This window comes from Ctenocephalides felis, unplaced genomic scaffold (genome assembly GCF_003426905.1).
Source record: "Ctenocephalides felis isolate EL2017-DRISC unplaced genomic scaffold, ASM342690v1 CF-g0.4_SCAFFOLD_01492, whole genome shotgun sequence".
NCBI lineage: Eukaryota > Metazoa > Arthropoda > Insecta > Siphonaptera > Pulicidae > Ctenocephalides > Ctenocephalides felis.
In genome coordinates, this window is record NW_020537646.1 from 39,635,138 (window position 1) to 39,652,144 (window position 17,007).

At 27.5% G+C, this 17,007-nt stretch overlaps 1 pseudogene; it reads right to left on the minus strand.

The window, feature by feature from the left end:
- Positions 1 to 17,007, minus strand: part of LOC113371224 — a 203,352-nt pseudogene that overhangs the window by 155,492 nt on the left and 30,853 nt on the right.

Consider the following 17,007-nt stretch of genomic DNA (forward strand, 5'->3'; position numbering starts at 1 on the left):
GAATCATTGGCAATCGACTGGGCCGTAACGCACTTCCGTTGCATTTGTACGGTTGTACACCCTAGTCGCGCCTAAGGAAGTTTTACTTCAAAAATAAATAATAGTGATAATGCAAAGACAATATCATAAACCATTTATGCCTAACAAAAAAGTAATAAAAATCGAATAAGGAAGATATTAATTCCTTTAAATATTTATTCAATAGTGCCATTTTTTTTTAATATTAAATTTGTCCTCGGTACTCTAAATAACCAATAAGAATTTTAACTAGTTTAAAATCTAATGTACTATGAAAAAGATAGTAAGTTATTATCAGTTAAACTGATTCAGCTCGCTCTAATCAAATGTTATTTTGATTTCCAATTAAAAACGTTTACAAAATAAAATAAAAATTAAAAAAAAAAAATTATAAAATAAAAATTATAAAATAAAATTATATTTTATTTTCGTTTATTATTAAATGGCAAATGAGTGTTAATTCATAAATGTAAAAATAAATGATTGGACATTAAAACAGCTAAAAATAAGAATGTACTAAAGAGTGTTCAATAACCTTACAGTTAATGCAAGTGATTAATCAACTACCAGTAGGCTAAATGTGTTTAACTATTGCAAGAAAAATATTTTCTTAAATAACTATACCTATAGCCAGTCAAACAATTACAAATGTTTGAAGACCCAATTAATTTTTTTACTTTAAAAAATTAGTGCTAAACACACAATCAATGTCGGTGGCCTCTACTACCAATCTAGCCATTGCATGACTCACAGCTCAAAAAACGGTTAAGGTCCGTTGAGTTTTTCTCATGGCGATTTATTTCCCCTTAGTCATTTTAATTTTTTCATCAGGATTCATAAGTCAAGAAGCAAAGGACAGGTGTACAGGTGTTCCTTAGTGTGAAGACGACTCTAATTCGTTGATTCTTTGAGGCACTAAGTTGCAGGTGAATTCGTGAAGGGTGACATGCACGCGACGGGAAGACAGTTGTTGCAGGGGACTTGGCTCGCTATCACAACAGTAGGTTGCCTTTGAAACAATGCATCGTCTTAAAAAAAAATTCTTAACAAAATGTTATCTTGCAAATTTCATTGTATCATTACTTTCAGATGAAAATTTGATGACCGTTGTGTTGCCTTTAAAAAACATCAAAATAATTAAACCATTGGGTTGTCATCCAAAAAGGCGACGTTGAGGAGAAGTATCATGACACCAGCTTATTGAACTTTTAGTTCTGATTGCCGTTTCAAGAAATCAATGAAAAAAATTCGAATGCAATAGATTTGATAATAATCCTATAATTATCAATAGCATTAATAATTAATTTAAGTAGTAGTAATAATTGTATTACTTAATAAAAAATCCAACACCAATATTAAACAATGGAGTAAAGCGAGGCTTCAAGGTCTGCGGGTAAAAAAGTCTACCACCATATTAAACAGTCCATCATATTAAACTGGGCAGCCTTCATATCAGGAGATAAACGGCAGAAACAGTCAATTTTTCAACGAAAGTATTTCTTTCGTTGTTAGTATTTTTTGTTTTGAGCAGTGTAATTTAGTTTACGATACTTGAACATAATTTTTCAGTATATATAATTTCAGTATTATAAAGGTATGTGTGTGTGTGTGTACGTTTGTATGGAAAAAATTTTTCGTCCACGTTTTCAACCGATTTGAATGGTTCAAAGCACATTCGATTCCTATTGCTGATTAGTTTTTGTCATAGGCAGGTCCAGCCATTTCGGAGATACGGAGCAAAGAATGTAGAAAATAGAAATCGAGTTTTTGAGATATCGGAGCATCGGATTTGAATGATTCAAAAAACATTCAATTCGTAATGATGGGTAGAAGTGGTGATTAATTTTTGGCAAAGGCAGGTCCAGTGGTTTCGGAGATACAGAGCTAAATGTGCAAAAAATTGCAGTTTTTGAGAGAACTAAGCGTCAGATTTGAATGATTCAAAGAACTTTCTGCTTGTTTTAACAAAATAATTGATTCTGGAAATAAAAAATTTCTTTCAATTTTTTTTTCAATTTTTTTTCAAAAAAATTATTTTTTATATATCGAAAATTATTCAGATTTTAATTGTAATTCTGGCTTAAGTTCTAATATACTTTAAACAAATATTTTCAACTTTGCAATTCAGTTTATATAATTCTTATAAATATTAGACAATGTTACAGTATTTATTTAAATTTATTTATATAAATTTGCCTTAAGGCACAATGCCGTACACACCACTAGTTTTATGTTAGATTCAATAGTTTTGAGAAATATAAATAGTTTTTATAACTAGAATAACTTACATGTGGTTGGAGTGAAAGAGACAATATATACAAAAGTAAAATGAGTGTTTAACACTGTGTATTTAAAGTATAATTTTTAAATTTTGCTGTTTAATCTAAGAATTCAATTGCATTGCATTTTTGCCTTGTATATTGGGTAAAAATAACCAGGAGACAAATTTTTCAAAAACAGCAACAAAATACATATTTCTACAACGACAATTGGCTGCAAATTTTACTGAACATAGTCAGATAGTTGTTTGTTTGATATTTGCTATTTGTTGTGATGCAGTTTAATTTGGTATTTAAGTATAATTGCTCAAAGTCATATTAGACCTATGTGCCCCGCTCTACCCTGTATAAATTTAAATAATGTAAAAACTAAAAATGATATGAATATTTCAACTTTATTAGCCTGCAGTATATAAAGTAAAGTGGCAGAAGCAGTACATTTTTACTGGCTTGATTCTAGTTCAATGCACTGTATTAAATTTTGCATAGCCCTGTGCTAATATTTTATAATATTCAAACACAGCATTGATTACTAATGTAAAGCCATATTTACTTTCAAATTGTTATAGTAACATAAAAAATAACAATCGATTTCCAATAGCAATTTGGTCCAACAAAACATCCAATACTAGTTTCATCGACTACGATGGAATAATTGGAGACAAATGGAAACAACTACAGTCCATAGCTGAATTGACTAATTATGACATAATATGTTTTAGATCTATGCATTTAAATTCATTATTTATTTACAACAATATAATAGTCTACGCATCTCTAATAGCTGCTGACAGTTAGAACTCCCCAAAAGCATAATTATTTTTACCCATAAAAAGTATTCGTACTTTGCCTAACAAATTTAATATATATATATATATATATATATATATATATATCAGTCTTTATTATTAAATTACTCTATAACAAGTTGAATTGAATAGCATAATATCTTTATGTTTCTGGCGCCATCACATTTCCTTGGTCAGTGTTATGACTTGACTTAAAGCATAGCGTGTTTGATAAATAAACTATTCATCCATGTATGCGATATATATATATATATATATATATATATATGTATATATATACACTTAATGATTAAAGCAAAATAATCGCGAACAATAGTCTCCACCCATAAAAACATACAATACAAAATCAGACAAAGTGAAGATAACAATACACAATCCACATTTACATGGGTTAGTAATTGTAAATTGTTCGGGTGCATGTTTTTGTGCTGATGTTTTGTAACCTACGAAAAAAGTCAGAAAAAGCACATTTTTCAGTCAATTTGGATAAGAGCTTGAAGAGTCATATTAAATGTTGTTGAAAATCACAGACTCCAGAAATAACAGTTTTTTAACAATTTTGTTATCAATTTTTGTTTTAATTAAATAACGAATACTTGTAAAATAGTCTAATTTATTATAACTGACTATAATTTAATATATCAAACTAAATTATTCAAGCATTTCTTTTATAATTTAAAAATGTAGTTTGAAAAGGTAAGTTAACTTTATGAAAATTTATTCTAAAACATAATAAGTATGCAAAATATTCATACTATTAATTTGTTCTTTATACCAAAAAAGGAGACAATTGAAAACTAAAGTATCATGACCAGGAAGAATGGAAGCAGAGGTTCAGAAAAGAAAGCACATCAAAGTGAATAAAATGCAATTAATGGCAATAAAATAGTAATTGCAATACTAAACAAGGTAGGGAAAGGCAATCATTGATTTGTGGTACTCTCACACCATGGACCTGCCTTCGGCAGACTTCCATTTATTGTTATTGCAGAAATAAGCATTTTCTTGATAAAGTTATTTTAAGTTTATTATTTATAAACAAGTATATTTCAAAGTATAGAAAAAATAGGTATCAACAAGTATATTTCAAAGTATAGAAGAAATAGGTATCAACAAGTATATTTCAAAGTATAGAAGAAATAGGTAAGTTTGATGATAACATAAGTCATACACCAAAAATATGATCCATGAATTATGTTTGAATTGAATTCAATTTGAAGGAAACTAAAAGAAAATATTATGATGGGAATAACTACCTAAAAAACTAAACAATCTCTGAGAGCAACACTTATAACCAATAATATTTGTTTACCGAAGAAGGAATAAATCATAACAATAACTTAATAAATTAATTAACTATATAAGTATTGTTCTTGATACTCATTTGTATATTTATCACGCCGGAGTATTCTCATTCGAATCCAATTCGTTTACAATAACGATCTAGATTCTCATCGGAGTGTCATACTGAGAACTTGAGACGATTCAGTAGATATGCATTAATCAAATTAATTGGTCCATGATTTGACTTGTAATAATCGTTTATTGATTGCTTATAGTAAAGGTCGAGGACCTCTTCAAAAATGAATAATGGTTAGATATTTAAAATCCCCGGGTAACATTTTTTTTAAAAACAGCAGAAAAACACATTTTTACAATGATAGATTAGATGGGAGTTATACTAAACATAGTCAGATAGATGTTTGTTTGATATGTGTTATTTGTTGTAATATAATTGGTTTGGTTTTCTAAATATGAAAGCTCAAAGTCAAACTGGAACTTTGTGCTTCGCCCTACAATTTCGAATTTATTTAATGAATATTTATATTCTTATAATGCTATTTTTATGTGTTAAAAGGAACTCAGCGTGTTCTTTGAAAGCCATTAACCTATTGATCTTCTAATACCTTATTATAAGTTAATCCTTTTTGTATACATGTTTATTTCTTAAGATTTAAGTATAAACATATTTAAATCAAATCGCTATTTAATAATACACAACGCCCTATAATTTAATTAAGATTTGAAAGGATCAAAACTATTTTATAAACAGAAGATTCAAAACCATTAAAAAATAACAATATAATTTTTATTACATTCGATCTTCTGATATAACCACTACTGCTATAGAATCTTTTTTTTTTTAAAAAAAAACTGTATAGTTCATATTGTGTTTAAAACAACAAGAAGCACTGTATGCATGGAGCAACGAAATACATAAGAAGTTAATTGCCGGCCAGAAACCAATCAGAATCTTATAATAAGGCGAGGGAGTCCAATTAACTCAGACGCATTCAGAAAGAGAATTTATTGTTATAACAGAATATGCGTAATGAAATCTGAAACATTACAATATAAAGGTAAATGAGGAGCTGATGGAATAAAAGATAATGAAATTTATTTTTAATTATTTCAGGTTGAATCCATTTTTAACTATTTTATGAGTACATTTTCAATAAATATAAATTCATTGCTAAAATAAACCATTAGTTCATGTTGAATTTTCTTATATTCTTCTCATGATTAATACCATTTTTAATCAGAAAAAGTCACTGGATATTCTTTACATGCTTATATAAGATGCTATGATCCTTTCACATATTACTTTGCCAAATTTCATATAAATTATTAACACACTTTGTGCGGGTCAGGTAGAAATACCCGATTTTCGAACCATTCATCAAATTTTACTCGTTTATCGAAAGAATTTTTTCTGTATACGGTGGCAAAGTAAAAATTCTATTTAAGAAATCAAGTCTTTTTAATATGTTGATGAATATAGTATGTAATATTCGATATATACTATTGTTTGATTAATGCCATTATTTTTAAAAGGTTTTCAAAGATTATTAACAGAATGATATTTAAACGTAGGAACATCATTTCTTTAATTTAAAGTATTGTGGATTAATAATAACTCCTACAACTTATTATTATTATATTTATTTGTTAAATGAATTATCAAGTTTGCTTTGAAACATCCATAAAATTTTATTATATCTATTTATGTCACTGAACGAAAGTGTGTTAATCATTTTTTTCGTTTAATGAATGTTTTTTATGTCATTGTCTATATACATATACATAAAACTTTATTTTTCTGAGCGAATAGCCTCCTGCTTGTCTCCGACAAAATATTTATTTTATTTTCATTTATATATATTTTCTTTTTTTAGGGTATATAGTATGACTCCTTCTTCGGGAACTATCAAAGCCAAAAAAATTTTTTTTACATATTCATACACTTTTGTAATTATTTGTGAATTAACATTCACTACTTGACGATGAAAATACTTTTCAAAACTTATTGTTTAATATGTTAAATTGTATATTCACTAAAAATTACAATTGAAAATACGAAGAAGCTATATATTCTGGAAAAACATATAAAAATTTCCTTCCTTATTATTAGATATTTTTTTTTTTTTTTTTTTTTTATTTGGCCTCGCTTACTTTAACATTTAGCCACCTACAACATTTTTTATTTAATTACAATTCTAATTTTTATATCATTTTTCAATCCATTTTATCATCCTATTCTATATTCTTGAATTAATCATGAATTATCCTATTCTATATTCTTGAATTAATCATGAATTATCCTATTCTATATTCTTGAATTAATCATGAATTAATAACTTATAAAAAATATAGTAAAAATATTGTTTGTCTTTTCATATGGCCTTTGAAAAATCGCCTAAAATTTTTATGCCTTCCTATCCCTAATTTAAAATAATATATTGATAATAATTTTAGATATTCTAGAAATCTAATCAATCATTGTCGCATGTTATATATTCCACGTATTGTAGTAAAATATTTCAGTTCAGATATATTTCTTATTAATTATTATTAATTAAACATTATTAATACTAACACACTTTTATGCTCGTAATTTCTACATAGTTTAATTCATTTTCCTTCGTGAATTCAAAACGTTCAAATAATTCAAAACAGTTTTTTTCAAACACTCTATCAGCCCCCTTTCTATGAGTTCATCATGTTTTTTCGTCTCCTTTTCTGTTAATTACAGCAACACTCGTAATTTTCATCTCACGTGATGGAAGTAAATTATTAAAATCAGCTACTTCATGTAGTTGTAGGGTTACAAGTCGAGATTCATATCACTAGAGCAAGACTTGAGAATATTTTAATTTTAGTAACTAAACAATATGTAATTTGTTAGTGTGACTGTGAGTGAAAACGTCTGGAAGGCGTAGGTACAATTAATTATTTTGATGACACTGTACTTTTTCAAGTGCTTATTTCAGATATTTTAATGTGATAAAAAACTAGTCATTGTTAAAAGCAAAACACATTTTTGCTTAATAATATTGTATTATAATTTGTTCATCGGAACAACAAAAATAGTAAAGCAATAGCCTTTAAAAGCAATTCTTTTTATACGTGATGCGGTCAATTAATAGATAATTGTAATAAATTATAATTACATTCAATTCATTAATAGATATTCTTGTAATAAATTATAATTACATTCAATTTGGATGATCAATTAAATAATTATGGCTTGAAGAAATTAATGACATTATGAAACTGCATATTTAAATATCAATCAAGTACTGGAAGTTTTGAAATCATAAAATCAAATTGAATGAACTATGCACAAATTACGAGCATTAGAAGTATCATATCATTAATAATATTCAATTATTAATATTTAATAACAAATATATCTGAACTGAAGTATGTTATGTTATGAATGAAACGTGTAATAATGATGCCGCAAAGATTAATTAGATTTCTGAAATATCTAAAATAATTTTTCAATATATTATTTTGAATTTGGGAGGTGTTCTAGTCCTCAGTTATAAATTTTATGCAATTTTGAAAGGCCGTAAAAAGGCGAAACAAAAGGTTTACTATATTTTATACGTTATTAATAAATGTTTGGAGAATAAAAATATTAATTAAACAGTCTTAAAGTTTTGATTCGAAAAGGCAATGAAGTAGGGATCTCAATAAATTGACACCTTTGCCTTACCCATAAATTAGCCCTCCAAATAATCTGAAGAAAAAAATACATTGGATAGGGCGGAGCAACGACAAAAAATAACACATATCCAACAAACAACTATCTGACTATATTCAGTAAAACTCTCAGCTAATTCATCATTTCAGAAATGTGCCTTATTTGCTGTTTTTCTAAATTTGTCACTGGATTTTTTATCCCATTGGCAGGGTAAAATGGGACGGCCAGGGTGCAAACGCGTACAATATCTTATTTCTAATTTTAAGGGGATTTTACGAAATAAAAACTATATTATTCAATAAATGCAAAGTATGAATTTTGTGGGTAGATTTTTAACACTATACATATCTTGGATCTGGTATTTTGTCAGAAATATTCGCAGATTTTGAATAACTATTTAATTAATTTATCTCTTGTGAAATTGCTTTTTTAACTTATTATACTTTTTTATTCACTATTTTTTATTGTTTACACCTTTGGCAGGGTAAAGTTTCATTAGGCTCTATTTACCCCAGTCATATGGAAGCGCTATATTCAAATATTGTTGTTAACTTTCTTAACTTTACTTGTTTTTTGAGATATTGGTGGTAAACCGTTTTACCCGCCGATCCTCTACCTTATTATTAATCTAAAATAATGTCGCACTCAAATGAACTACAGATGAGTTAAAAAAATATTCTTTCACAAAATAGCTACCGCCTGAAAAAAATTTACTGCTTTTTTGATATTCTCATTTAAAAAAAATATAGTAAAATGGGAATTTGGACATAGATAGCTCATAGCAGAAATGTGTCTATAAAAAACACTCCGTGAAAAATTTCAAGTAAATCAGAAAAAGACTAGTATGGTATAGTATTCGAGAAAGACGCGTTTAAAATTTAGCGGAAGAAGAAAACAGAGGAAGAATATCGTGGTCAAACAGCTATATCTCCGAGAATAATTAAATTTTTGGAAAGTCCTCTTATACACATATTCATGAATAGTTAAACTTTAAATATATCCAGAAAATTCGATTTTTTTTTTAAATTCTGAACCAGAATACCCTCTAAACCAATTTAACTTATATTGTAATCAATTGACCCATTTATATTTCATATGAAATATTAATAATCTATTTGAAATTAATTTGTTGGCCCTCACCTAATTACCATTAGGAAGTTAATGATGATGAAAATCGTGGGGATTTTTATAGCAGATTTATAGTAAATTTTATTACCACAAATCCATTGTGTTCGAGCAATAACATGTTTCAAGTTATATTTCTCAAATTACTGGTTACATATAAGTAAAACGCAATCCTGAATTATAACAAGTAGTATAATTATACTCCAAGAAAGATTTGTGTTTCTAGAAATTCAATCCTCTCTAAGCAATAATTATCATTAGCCACAAGATGAACAAAAGAAAAAGAAAAAGTAATGTCCAAATTAAATTACTAGATAAACAACTATAATCTAGTTTTCGGGCTTACTCGCCGACACCCGCCTCAAACGGTTGATAACAATAACTCCGTACAGGGCCCGAGATAAAATATATAGGTATATGAATGATTTTGTATATATTAAATGGCACAAAACACAATATGTGGGAATATCCTCTCATACGTAACGAACGTGTGAACCCTAGCTTTTTAACCTTTGTTTTAATCCAGAGGGATCAAAGGTTCTGAATCCGCGATGTACAAAAACTGATATTAAAATTTAATCAAGCATCACGTCTGATATCTGTTTCTCAAACTTTCGTTCATATTTTATAACATAAAATTATGGTAATAAATAGATAATAAATATTATTATTGTTGTTAATTTTCACAAGGAGAAGATAATGTTTTCGCCAGAAAATCCGCTAATTATCTTTTATTTTCTTGTCATTTCAAGTCAATAAAAATAGTTTGATACTCAGGTAGTCGAACAGCTAAACTATACTGATTTTGAGATAGGGTCCAAAGGGAAAAAGATGAAGTATGTTTGTTCGAACAAGTTTTTATTATTGTATTGGAACTAAGTACGGTTGTGCCTGGGTACTGAAGTGAAAGTCGTAATGACAGCTAAACTGTATTGATTTTGAGATAGGGTCAAATAAAGGAAAGATGAAACATGTTTATTCGAACAAGCTTTCATTATTGCATTGGGCCCAAAAGGAGAAAGATAAAGTATGTTTGTTCGAACAAGTTTTCATTATAGTATTGGCACTGGGTAAGGTTGTTCCAGGGTACGGTAGTGATATACATCTTAACAGTTAAAAGCTGATGTTGAGATTAGGTCCAAAAAGGGAAATATAAAGTATGTTTGTTCGAACAAGTTTCCATTATTGCATTGAGTCAGCGTCCTGGATGAACATGATCCGTCTGTAGAGCAAATTGCTTTTAAAAAACAAAAGATAGTTTTTTTGTTCTATTTCTTCTAATAATAACAGGTACTTGCCTACAGACAGAGTGTTATGGATTTCTTGTCCTTTTTGGGCGAAAATACTAAAGTATTCAAGTTGGGAATAATGGGCCAAGTAAACTTCGATCGACACAATTTTCAAAGTTTAAATCGATTATTTGCATATCTTGAAAAGTTTTTGCAGCTTGCCCTAAGGCAAAATGCCACTTACACCTATTTGTAATATTACAATAATTTGTTGAATAAGTAATATTATAAAAAAAGCACAGTAATGCATCTTGTTTCAAAAAAACAAGTCTATTTAAAATACGCATTGAATATATTTTAAAAGCTTGACATACTCGTATGTGCCATAATATTATATTTATGTAGTGAAATGAAATTTTTATTTCAATTTATTACAAAAGCAGATACAATAATTAATGAGATAGTGTGGAGCTATTATATGTCATTGATTATAATGTACATAATTCTTTGAATCAATCATTTGAAAATTGAGTACTGTACAAATATCCAGTGAAAGGTCAGTGCACAGCGGATAATTAATTTTATAAGGCAAGAGTAAACATTTTACAATCTGTAGGCATTTTTATTAACATAAAATTTATTAACAACGCACCCAAATGTAAGTTATATTATATAAAATTGAAAAAAAAGTAAGATAATTTGCAAGTCGATAAATAATTTAGAAATTAATTAATTATGTAGAAAGTTTACACACACACACACATATATATATATATATATATATATATATATATATATTATATATATATATCAGATTAAATTACATGTGAGTTTGTGGCCAGGTAAGTTATACGCTAAGAACGGAAGTTGAATCATTCAACGGAACTTCTTGAGTTGTAGATTTTTTGCAATTTATTCTATACAATTTGCAGAATATATACACACACATATATATATATATATATATATATAATTATATAAGTATATAAGCGAGACCATTAACACAACGAACATTCATGCACAAAAATGATCATAATTATCAACATAAGCTAATAAACTTTAAAAAACTCATGACTTGATGCAAAACCAGAAAATATAGGAATAAAAATGCAAAATAGGGAGGGAAGGAAAATCATTGATTTGTGGTCCTTTCACACCAAGAACCTGCCTTACGATAGACTACCAATTATTATTATTATTATTATATTATTAACTTCATAATAACACGAAACTACAATATACATTAAACTATTAAGCACTCCAAGTGCCTATTGTTGGTTACATTTCAATCTAGAATATATAATATCGTTTTAGCATACAACTAAATAGTTTATTACAATCGATAAATTATTTTATTTTACGAGTGCAAAAACAATCGATAAATTATTCGCAATAATAAACTTCTATTTTTCCTTCCGATGAAACCTTATTCTGAAGCACGTAGTATAATATAGTTTGTATTTGTACGCACCGAGACTGGTAACTTTCTCATTGTGAGTGGGTGTATGTTATGAATTATATGTTAATTATAGGTTTGCATACTATACACTTACTTCATATAATTTGTGATGGCTCAATATACATATAAACTTAACTGCTATCTAGTTACTACTGTGATTAGTATTTGATAAATTTTGGATAAGTTTGTAAAAATGCTTCAACATATTGAACTTACATTTGTTATAGGGTAGAGTAGGTTTGAAAGGTCCGCGAATAAAAAGGTCCCGATATTCAAAAACAAGTAGAGTTACTATTTTTTTTTCAAAACAATACTTGAAAGTAGAGAGCTCAAAATGTATAAACTGCCATCACCTCAATTCTTACAACAATGTTTGAAAATCCATAACAATACTTTATTTTCTATCGATGTTAGTTTTTTTGGTTGTGAGCACTGCGATTTAGTTCACGAGACCTTTGAGGTCTCATCTCTGAATTTTGAGGTATAGGTAAGTTATTTAATTGTTTTATATGATGTATTGTCATTTTTAAGTTAGATTCAACAGTTTTTTACATAACCTCTATAAAAGGTTACATGTGGGTGGAGTGGAAAGGGCGATCTAAATCTTTACCCTTGCAAGGTGCAAACAATAAAAAATGGTAATTCTTCTGATAAAATATCAGATCAAGATTATATACAGTGTTATCTCTGTAAAAATGTACCCATAAAATTTATATTTTGCTTTGGTTGAATGATGTAACTATTATTTCGCAAAATTCTTTCCGAATTAAAAACAAGACATTAGAACCTGATGTCCCAATTTAGCTATTTATGGTGTTAGAAGGTCTATGTGACAGATTTTTGACATCAAAATTATATTATCAAACAATGACATCAAAGACATTTCTATAACGACGAATTGGCTGGAAGCTTTGCTGAACATAGTAGATAGTTGTTTGTTTGATATGTATTATTTGTTGTGATATAATTGGTTTGGTTTTCGTAGTATAATTGCTCAAAGTCAATTTTCGTAGTATAATTGCTTTGTTCGTCGTCCTACCCTACCTTTGCCTATTATAAAAATTTTAATATATTTTTTCATAATTTAGTGTTAAGTTATAATTTCTAGATTATAAAAAAGTTCTAGCTAGGTTTACAATGCAAATGATTGCAATATAGATACCTAATAGATTGATTTATTAAAATACAGTAAAAATAGTGTAGTATAAACACTTGAAGGTTTCAGAAGATTTATTTGTAAGTATCCATTATTATACTAGTATGTATTAAAGTCCAAATTTAGACAGGTATGGGTTTAATTTATATAGCACATTATGAAAATTTACACTATCCGTTTAGTTAATTCGATTGATTTTCAACATCGCGATCTTATTTATTTTCTAGTGACATTATAAATCAAGTGCCATGAGTACAACTAAAAATAAACGGTCAGGATATATTTATTTATTTTATTACAATGATATACATCGCTCTATTTATCAGAATCTCAAGGACTTAATAATAAACATATATTGCGCTTGAGAAAAGTAATAATAAAATAGATAACTGATTTCTTCCCAAAGACTTATCGATATTCTAAATATTATAACTATGTGAAAGTTTTAAATATCTCACGGGGCACTTGAAGTTTTTTCAAGTACTATTTTACTTACCGTGCCGGTAATTTTATGTTGTCCTGATATATTTAAGAGATTTTCCAAGTCCCCTATTTCCATTAAAATTAGTTATCTTAAATATTTTTAGTCTCAAGTAACCAACTTTTTACACATGAACATCTATGTGAATGTAAAAAATTACACAGATTAAAAATATGTATATGATTTGAATTTTTAAAATAGTCGTTTTACGAGAAATTTAATATATTGAACTAAATCTTAAAATCATTTATTTAGTTTCTTTGCATTATAATAATATTATTATAGTTTTATAAAGGGCATATACTGAATGACTGGTGCCCTTTATAAAACTATTAAAATAATCAACATTCACATAGTTATGAATTTACAATTATGTTATTATTTGAACATTTGTTTTATAATCTTAAGTTAATTAATTTGATGATTTAATCGCTAGCATCAGACGAAGGTAATCAAAAGCATAAGCACCTAATTTTTGCAATATTGAAAATCAAAAATGTTTGTTATTTTAAAATAATAGACGCTATTTTAATACATTTTATTTGAACGTACATTTTAAACGAATGGTGTAGCGAATTTACCAGAATCGGTACAAAAACTTTACAAATTTTAAAAGAAATTCAATTATATGATTATGATTAAAAATCTATAATTGCAAAGATATTTTAGGAATGAATATATTCATACTTCAGCACTTCAGACTATCAAATTTTAACTAGAAAGAACAATTGCATGGAAAAAATAGTTCAAAGATGATAAAGTGAAGAAATCAATTCTTTAGCACATATGGTATTTAGTTTGATATTATTTTTTTTTACAAAATATGAATATTGAATATGGTTTAATGCAGCTAATTTTTTTTTTTTTATTTTAGCCGCACTAACGATGTGATATTTTTTTGCTTGTTTTAAATGCGTTATGCAGTTTCAATATGGTCTGCTCAATCAAGAAGTATCGATTACGATCTGATAAAGAACTCCACAGAAAAGCTTTTTTTAAAAAAAACGAAATGGCAACTGATAACAAGCTCAAAAGACATTTGTTTCAGGCATCTGTTCCTTTTAATAAGTAAGAAGATACATAGAAAATAAATTAGTCAAAATACGAAGATATGCATTATAGTGAATGGTGTCCATATGTCAGAAGAAACTCGATTAAAAAATGGAAAGTTTTCGCGCAGATGTTTTTGGCACGCGAGCTTACCATAAAAATTACAATAAGATCAGACGGATCTTCTTCATTAGCATTTGCTTCTGCATTTAATTATTAATTCTTATAAGAATAAATGATCCATTACGGCGAATAATGTAGGGCTATCATCATTGTAATTAAATTATTTTCATTTATGTCATTTATATTTATTATTCACAAGAACTCAACGTCAAACCGAAAAGGGTTTATAATATTGATCGCAACTAGTTACAATAAAATTTGTTCTATGTAGTTTGAAAATTGTGAGCTTTTATGTGCAAGCTAGAGCTTTGATGAAACTGAGGCCATTTTTCGGTTATTGCAGTTAATTTTCATTTAGTTCCTTTAAACTTTAAATCCGTAATCTTAAATAACATTTATAAAGCTACAGTCAATATAATGACATAATCAAGCTTTCAAAAATTATGACATTTTGTCAAACTAACATAAACATTGAGAAGCCCTCTTTTAAAAACTGTTACTAAATTGTGTTGACAAGTTCTACCAAAAGTTTGCGGATTCTATCAAGATTGTAAAATGGCAAAATACTTAATAGCTACTATAGCGACAAAGGCTAATTTATTCAATGCTCCAAAAATGTCATCTACTTATATATCAACGCATATGCAAATATTAGACTTCTTGGTCATTATCAATTAATATTGCTTCTCAATACATTAAAATATTATTTATTCAAATATTTCTTTTGGGTTTATAGCCCATATAATTGATATTCCTTCTACGACTAAATTATAAATAAAATAAAACTCAATATTAAAGAATTGGTTCAATTTTCTGTAAGTTTCCTTACGATGCCAAACAAAAGTATAGAAAACTCCGCATATACCATTCTGCGTATAATTTACGATTTTAAAGTGATAAAATAAGATAATTCAAACAATTAATAATTAAAATATAGTACTAATTAAACAATAAACTGAAAAAGCATTACTGTGTTCAAATCTGTATTCATAAACCGTGTTGAGTCGAAAGTTAGTCTTGAGAAAAATCATATGAACTTTAAATGAAAGATCAAGGATTAAACATAAAAGCTTTGTATATAATTATTACCTCCGCTCGATACACATAGATACATAGGCGAAAATCTAATTAGATCTCTAGTAGAGGTAAAATATTCATACAAAAGCAATGAATTATTCATTAAACAAAAGCTAATTAAAACATCGCCGATCACAAGTTCATGGGAAAATGTACGTGTCTATGAACACATGAAAACCTACACGCAGAATATATATATATATATATATATATATATATATATGTATGTATGTATATATATAAATTTATGCCGGTGATAAAAATTTGTGTGAATTGTGTTAATAAGGTCTAGAAAATCAAGAAAAATGAATACGTAAAAGAATCGCGTGTTTAAAGTAGATTAAATTTTTAAAGTGCCTTACAGAATCTTAACAAATTATAATTCCTAATTGCTCCTTATTGAGGGCTCTGTATCAATAGTGATGTATTTAAACACATCAAGATCATATCAGCATGGGATAGAATAAAAATAATTATAATTATGAACCAGCTTCTTGAATTATGAGACAGAATTTTCTATAAGTCGTTAGGATTATATTTCTGTGCTTATAAAATTAATTATAATATGCACTGATGAGATAGAAGTATGTTATGTATAACAAATTTGCGTAAATACAGTTTAGTAAAATGCATAGCATACGATTTTTTTAAAATTTGTTTAAATTTGTTCCATTTGTCATACCAAATATTCTGCTACAACTAGAAAGGTAACTCTAACGTCAAAAAATACTATTGAAATGAATAATAAAACTCTTTATTCACTTGCAGTATAAAAGTTCAAATATAGTGATAAATCTTGTTTTTTTTTTCAAAAAAAAATTAATAAATTATGTTCAATTCATAGTAAATATAAAAACCCTATGTTCAAGATATAGCAGAAATTCCAAAAACTTATCATAAATTTGAAAAAAAAATTGCTAAAAACTGTAAAAGGTTTATTTTAAAATGCAGTTGGCAGTTTAAATAGTTTTGTTATAGCTTATTGATGTTAGTTATCGCAATCTATGCAGTGCATTTTACTTAAAAACTAATAATGAGTCAAATTGAATAAAAATAGGATTTTTTGTAATTTTAGTTAAAATTGATTTCTTACCTGAACAGCGCTGTTGAGAAAGCAATTATTTTGACCAGGAGCATTTCTCAAACCCTTGGCAGCGGCACCTGGTGTACCTTCCTGGTAGATTATCGCATCATCAGTCTGAAAATACATA